Genomic DNA, 7,305 nt, shown 5'->3' on the forward strand with positions numbered 1-7,305 from the left:
TGTCCATCAAGTCCTTGAGAACACAAATGGACTTGCTAAACCTGTCTGCTGCTTGCTCAGTCATGTTAGGACCCAGGCCCTTCAGAAAAGACTTCAAGAAGCTGTTGAGGTGGTCCAGGAGTAAGTCAAGGGTTATTCTTTCCCCTCCCTTTCCAGAACCTGTTCCAGGTAAGACTGTGTGCCAGCCGAGGGGAAAGAGTGGCAATGACTTGCAAGGTCAGTAGAATGGTTTTGTAGGCATATTGGCTATGACCATAGGCCTTGTAGAACAACAGAGCTACAGTGTATAACTTCAACAACATCTCACCATCTCCCTCCTTCACTGCATCCTGCATAATGGACAGGAAGAAGCCGAAGATGAGTCTTCCACGTATGTTGTTTTTGTGGTCCCCCTCACTAGACCAGGGTGTATTCATTATTCCAATAGAAACTCTCATTTGCATTTTTTTTATTTAGAGTAAATGGTTTCTATTGCAAAACGTTTTGCAACCGACTAAACATTTTGCAACAGAATTGGCATAATGATTACACCCCTGGTTGCAATTGGCACTGAATCTATTGTCAAGGCATAATGTTTTTTCTTATGGTTCTGCCTTGCTTTGATGTATGTGTCAACATTTCTGCCACCTGGCACACGGCACGGGAGAATCTCCCTCTGTAGAGGTTGGCCCCTGGACGTATTTCTGACTCTGAGAACATTGGTTACAATGTTAGCGATATCATCAAACATGAAGAATCTGTCCATAATTTGTGACACAGAGACATGCAGCCAGCTCCTCTTCACTTCAGGTGAATCACTACTAACGTGGTCAGGAATTAAACCGTTTGAGACTTCTGTTGAGACCAATTGAAAAAAAAAGTGTAATAACAACAACGATATATACATATTTGTTCATGCAATAAACATTACAATAGAGCTATGGTATTTCAACCACATAAGACAATTAGATAATTACATGGTAAACTATTTGTAATGGTGTCATCTCATTGTATTCTGGAATAAGAATAAGATCTCAGACATGTTGAACATCAAGCATTTCAAATGTATTTATGCACTACTAGTTAGCTATTTAGCTAGTTAGCTAGGAGTCCAATTAATGTTCAAGATAGCAAAGACTCATTTAATATCAAATGATGTAGTTATACACCGAGCATACAAAACATTATTAAGGACACCTGTCATGTCAATCCCGAATAACAAAACAGACAAGTGTTCAGTAATATGTACTTATTGATTATTGTAATTTTCCTTGTTTTGAGGGTCAAGCATGTGCCAGACCTTTAATGATTTTCTGATGATGATGATGCCTGTGTGGAGTGAATATTGACCATATTCACAGACTACACCATATTCTCAGTTTAGAGCTGTGTCCATCCTGACCTGAAACCGTCCTCAGACCCAGAGACTCAGGCCAGGACCAGAGTCATTATGACACATTATGGAACTGGGCAACATTCCAGAAGACATTTCTGGGTTAGAACACCTATCCAATTGTATCAGAATCATATTTCCAGACCCTTTATGACTTAATAAGCCCGAATTAGCGGAAGTAAAGTAGAGAAGACCCATCCATCACAATGTGAATCAGAATGTCTGAGATGACATCACTAGTTTCCAGTCCAGACATCTCTTTGTCCGAGCTGGCTGGGTCTTGGGCTGATGAAGGGCAGAATCGCCTGCTGGGACAAGGACAGATACTAGTTAGTATAAAGACAGCTAATATTCAGTGACCAGAGTCATTGGGGACAGTGGACAGTCTGCAGTGCTGATCCTATTATGTCAAGCTCAATGACAGATCATTGTTGAACTATTTATCTTCTTATTTGTCTCTTGTCGGTTTGAGTGTGTGTGTGTGAAATATGGAGTCCTATACTGTATATACACTGTGTATAGACCGACCAGGTGAATCCAGGTGAAAGCTATGATCCCTTATTGATGTAATTTGTTAAATCCACTTCAATCAGTGTAGATGAAGGGGAGGAGGCAGGTTAACAAAGGATTTTTAAACCTTGAGGCAATTGGTACATTGAACGTTTTTGTGTGCCATTCAGAGGGTGAATGGGCAAGACACAATATTTAAGTGTCTTTGAACAGGGTATGGTAGTGCCAGGAGCACCAGTTTGTGTCAAGAACTGCAATGCTGCAGGTTTTTCACTCTCAATAGTTTCCTGTGTTTATCAAGAATGGTCCACCACCCAAAGTACACACCCAGCCAACTTGACACAACTGTGGGACGCATTGGAGTCAACATGGGCCACAATCCCTGTGGAACGCCTTTGGAGTCCATGCCCCAACGAATTGAGACTGTTCTGAGGGCAAAAGTGTGTGTGTGTGGGGGGGGCAACTCAATATTAGGAAGGTGTTCCTTGTGTTTGGTGAACTCAGTATTTTTATCATTTGTATGTGACACAACAATCCCCATGAGGTTCTCTCGATACTGTTGATGCCAACATATTCCGCCACTTTTCAGCAACCAAGATGCCCCCCCCCCAGTTGGAAGAAGAGTCAAAAGATCTTCTCCCCCACGAAAAGTCTTCAATGCAGAGATTTGCTGTTCTTTCAATGAACTTCCAGTTCTCAAGAGCAGCCATTGTTACGATTTTCAACTTCTGTGCCAAGTATAGTTGTTTCTAGTTGTCGTAATCCACTAAACCACCCCCACAGATTATCAGAGGATGCTGATTGGTCCGGCCATACTGTGGACGGTAGGGAGGGGCTCAAACTGTTTGAATGTGGTCGTGGCCAGACTGTGATGCAAAAATGCAAAACTGAAAGTAAGCTCGCAAGATCAAGATGATTCCTACGAGGCCAGCTGGGGTCCAGTAACTGCCAGCCTAGTGGTTAAGAGTGTAAGGCCAGTAACCGAAAGGTTCAAATCCTTGAGCAGACTAGGTGAAAAAATCCTTGAGCAAGGCACTTAATAAAGCTGGATTGTTTTTTTGCCTTTTATAAAGGCATTTCATGCAATTCTATGCCATTTACACAATAAAATACATTAGTAGAATCTTTTTTAATACCAAACAAATTTGTGAAATGAGTGGCTACTCTGAGAGTGGGAAACTGAGAGCAATAATAATGGCCTGAAGAGACATACATATAGTACAATGTATAGACTACAGTAGGCTACTAAATAAACTTTCCAGTGGCACTGCCTCCCCCAATGATGAAGATGAAGCCGAGGCTACTCACCGGTGATGGCCGATGTGCTCGTGCCAATAGCCTACCTCAAGATAAGCTACTTTGAAAAGCATTGCTATTCTGTCAGAATACCTCAAAAGTTTTTTAAAAACGTATTAGCTTCTTCAGATAGATTAGTCTTTTCAAAAGTACGCATTTGCTTTCCAAACTGTACGCTTTTCTCGCAATTGCATTTTAAAATGTCCAAAAGTCAACTGACGGCCACAACCAACCATAGATGACAGTTCAAATTTAAGTCAGGACTGGCTGTCATTGCTAGTGTACCCATGAGTTTAACAGTCAAATTGCCAGGGTTAGAGGTTCCAAAACCCATCTATGGATTATATGTCTATGGCCACAACGCATCAAGCTGTTCTACAGTACATTCGGAAAGTATTCAGGCTCCTTGACTTTTTCCCCAATGGTTTAAATTGTTTTTTCCCTCATCAATCTACACACAATACCCCATAACAACAAAGCAAAAACAGGTTTCTAGAAATGTTTGCAAATGTAATAAAACTGTTTGCAAAATGTTTATAAAAATCACATTTACATAAGTATTCAGATCCTTTACTCAGTAACTTGTTGAAGCACCTTTGGCCCACGATTACAGCCTTGAGTCTTCTTGGGGATGATGCTACAAGCTTGGCACACCTGTATTTGGGGAGTTTCTCCCATTCTTCTCTGCAGATCTGCACAGCTATTTTCAGGTCTCTCCAGAGATGTTCGATCGGGTTCATGTTCGGGCTCTGGCTGGGCCACTCAAGGACATTCGGAGACTTGTCCCAAAGCCACTCCTGTGTTCTTTTGGCTGTGTGCTTATGATATCGTCCTGTTGGAAGGTGAACCTTCACCCCAGTCTGAGCGCTCCTAAGCGCTCTGGAGCAGGTTTTCATCAAGGATATCTCTGTACTTTGCTCTATTCATCTTTCCATCAATCCTGACTAGTCTCCCAGTCTCCCAATATATATATATATATATATATTTAATTATTTGAGGCCTCCCGGGTGGCGCAGTGGTTAAGGGTGCTGTACTGCAGGGAGGGTTTTGCCGGTAGGGATACCCTTGTCTCATCATGCACCAGTGACTCCTGTGGCAGGCTGGGTGCAGTGCACAGTGTTTCCTCCGACACATTGGTGCGGCTGGCTTCCGGGTTGGATGCGTGCTGTGTTAAGAAGCAGTGCGGCTTGGTTGGGTTGTGTATCGGAGAACGCATGACTTTCAACCTTAGTCTCTCCTGAGCCCGTACGGGAGTTGTAGCGATGATACAAGATAGTAGCTACTAACAATTGGATACCACGAAATTGGGGAGAAGAAGGGGGTAAAATTCAACAACAAAAAAAGAAAAATAATAATAATAATTTGCAAAAAATTTTTAAAAAATATCAAAAAATCACTTTGGCGTATTGTATGAATTTAAACAATTTTAGAATAAGTCTGTAAGGTAACAAAATGTGTAAAAGTTCAAGGCGTATACTTTCCGAATGCACTGTATATTTGGTACACATGATGCCAAAATTGTGGCCTGTACGTGCTTGTGATAAAACCTAATCCATAGCTATTTTTTTAGAAGCTATTGATACTCTTTGGCTAAATGATGCTCTCTGATGTAATCTTTCAAACGTTTTTTTTGTTCAGACAGGAGTAATATAATTGTTGAAAAAAATGTGTTATATAATTTTGGCAAAATTAAACAATTCAGGGGGTGCTGCAGCACCTCTAGCACCCCTACTTCCCGCGGCTATGGGAAACAGTAATGAGATATGAAGAGAAACAGCATGAAACTGCCTCCAGACTGAATTATAGATGGACTCCATCTGCTGACGAGGACAAGTCTGTCAGGCCTCCTTAGTGTCTCTCCTCTCTGGGCTCTCCAGGCACGGTGATCACACTCACACATCTCTACACTGGGAGACCCAGGGAACCTCTGGGACATCCGGCTGTACACATCCTCTTGGTCAACTGTGAATGGCCACACCATACAGATGCCTGAAAGATCAGTGTTACCATCACTGTCACTACTACTGATCTAGGCTAGAACACTTTACAATGCAAGAAGATATCGGTAGCTTCCAGCTTTGTAGGCTAACTTACCTTACTAGCTGACACCTAAAGCTAACATCAATTCACTACCATAGTACTTTGTTTGTGATAATAGTCAAACCATAATGCAAAATATGCAAAAGCTGATTCCCACCAAAAACGTTATTAATTCCCTTATTCAGTCAATCTCTCAAATCTCTCCCAAAGATGATCTATTGCCTCAGCGAACTGACTCTGCTCCAATGGGCCGGCCCCATAGAAATAGAATGAATAGAAAGGTCATCTCCACTCAAGTCAATCATGGCATAATGGGTGGACTGGCCGTCATTTTGAGCGTACGCATACAGTGCCTTGCAAAAGTATTCCTCCACCTTGTCTTTTTTCCTATTTTGCTGCATTACAACCTGTAATTTAAATATATTTGATTTGGATTTCATGTAATGGACATACACAAAATGGTCTAAATTGGTGGAATGAAATGAAAAAAAAACTTGTTTCAAATAATATGTATTCACACCCTTTGCTATGAAGCCCCAAAATAAGATCCAATTACCTTCAGAAGTCACATAATTAGTGAAATAAAGTATGCCTGTGTGCAATCTAAGTGTCACATTATCTGCCTCATGATCTCAGTGTATATACTGTACATACACCTGTTCTGAAAGGCCCCAGAGTCTGCAACACTACTAAGCAAGGGGCATAACCAAGCAAGCGACACTATGAAGACCAAGGAGCTCTCCAAACAGGTCAGGGACAAAGTTGTGGAGAAGTACATATCAGGGTTGGGTTATAAAAATATATCTGAAACAAACCTGCCAAGAGAGGGCCGCCCACCAAAACTCACCGACCAGGCAAGGAGGGCATTATGTAGAGAGACAACAAAGAAACCAAAGATAACCCTGAAGGAGCTGCAAAGCTCCACAGCGGAGATTGGAGTATCTGTCCATAGGACCACTTTAAGCCGTACACTCCACAGAGCTGATCTTTACGGAAGAGTGGCCAGAAAAAAAGCCATTGCTTAAAGAACAAAATAAGCAAACATATTTGATGTTCGCCAATAGGCATGTGGGAGACTTCCCAAACATATGAAAGAAGGTACTCTGGTCAGATGAGACTAAAATTGAGCTTTTTGGCCATCAAGGAAAACGCTATGTCTGGCGCAAATCCTACACCTCTTTTCACCCCGAGAACATCATCCCCACAGTGAAGCATGGTGGTGGCATTATCATGCTGTGGGAATGTTTTTCATCGGCAGGGACTGGGAAACTGGTCAGAATTGAAGGAATGATGGATACAGGGAAATTCTTGTCTTACAGAGAAGTGAGACTGGGACGGAGGTTCACCTTCCAGCAGGACAATGACCCTAAGAATACTGCTAAACAACACTTGGGGAAACATTTAATTGTCTTGGAATGGCCTAGTCAAAGGCCAGACCACAATCCAATTGAGAATCTGTGGTATGACTTACAGATTGCTGTACACCAGCGGGACCCATCCAACTTGAAGGAGCTGGATGTCACGCTCTGACCTTAGAGATCCTTATTATTCTCTATGTTTGGTTAGGTCAGGGTGTGACACGTGGGAAAATCTATGTTTTCTATTTCTTTGACTTTGACCGAGTGTGGTTCCCAATCAGAGGCAGCTGTCTATCGTTGTCTCTGATTGGGAGTCATACTTAGGCTGCCTGTTTTCCACCTGAGTTTGTGGGATCTTGTTTTCTGTGATCTTGTTTTCTGTTTCTGAGTGTTTTTAAAATAAAGGAATCATGAACACTTTCCACGCTGCTCTTTGGTCCACTCTTCCTACCACCAACGAGAGCCATTACACTGGAGCAGTTTTGCCTTGAAGAATGGGCAAAAATCCCAGTGGCTAGATGTGCCAAGCTTATAGAGACATACCCAAAGAGACTTGTAGCTGTAATTGCTGCAAAAGGTGACTCTAGTATTGACTTTGTTGTGTGAATAGTTGTGTACGCTCAAGTTTTCAGTTTTTTTTGTCTTATATCTTGTTTGTTTCACCAAAAATATATATATTTTGCATCTTCAAAGTGGTAGGCATGTTGTGCAAATCAAATGATAAACCCC

Source organism: Oncorhynchus tshawytscha, linkage group LG23, assembly GCF_018296145.1.
Source record: "Oncorhynchus tshawytscha isolate Ot180627B linkage group LG23, Otsh_v2.0, whole genome shotgun sequence".
In the NCBI taxonomy this organism is placed as follows: domain Eukaryota; kingdom Metazoa; phylum Chordata; class Actinopteri; order Salmoniformes; family Salmonidae; genus Oncorhynchus; species Oncorhynchus tshawytscha.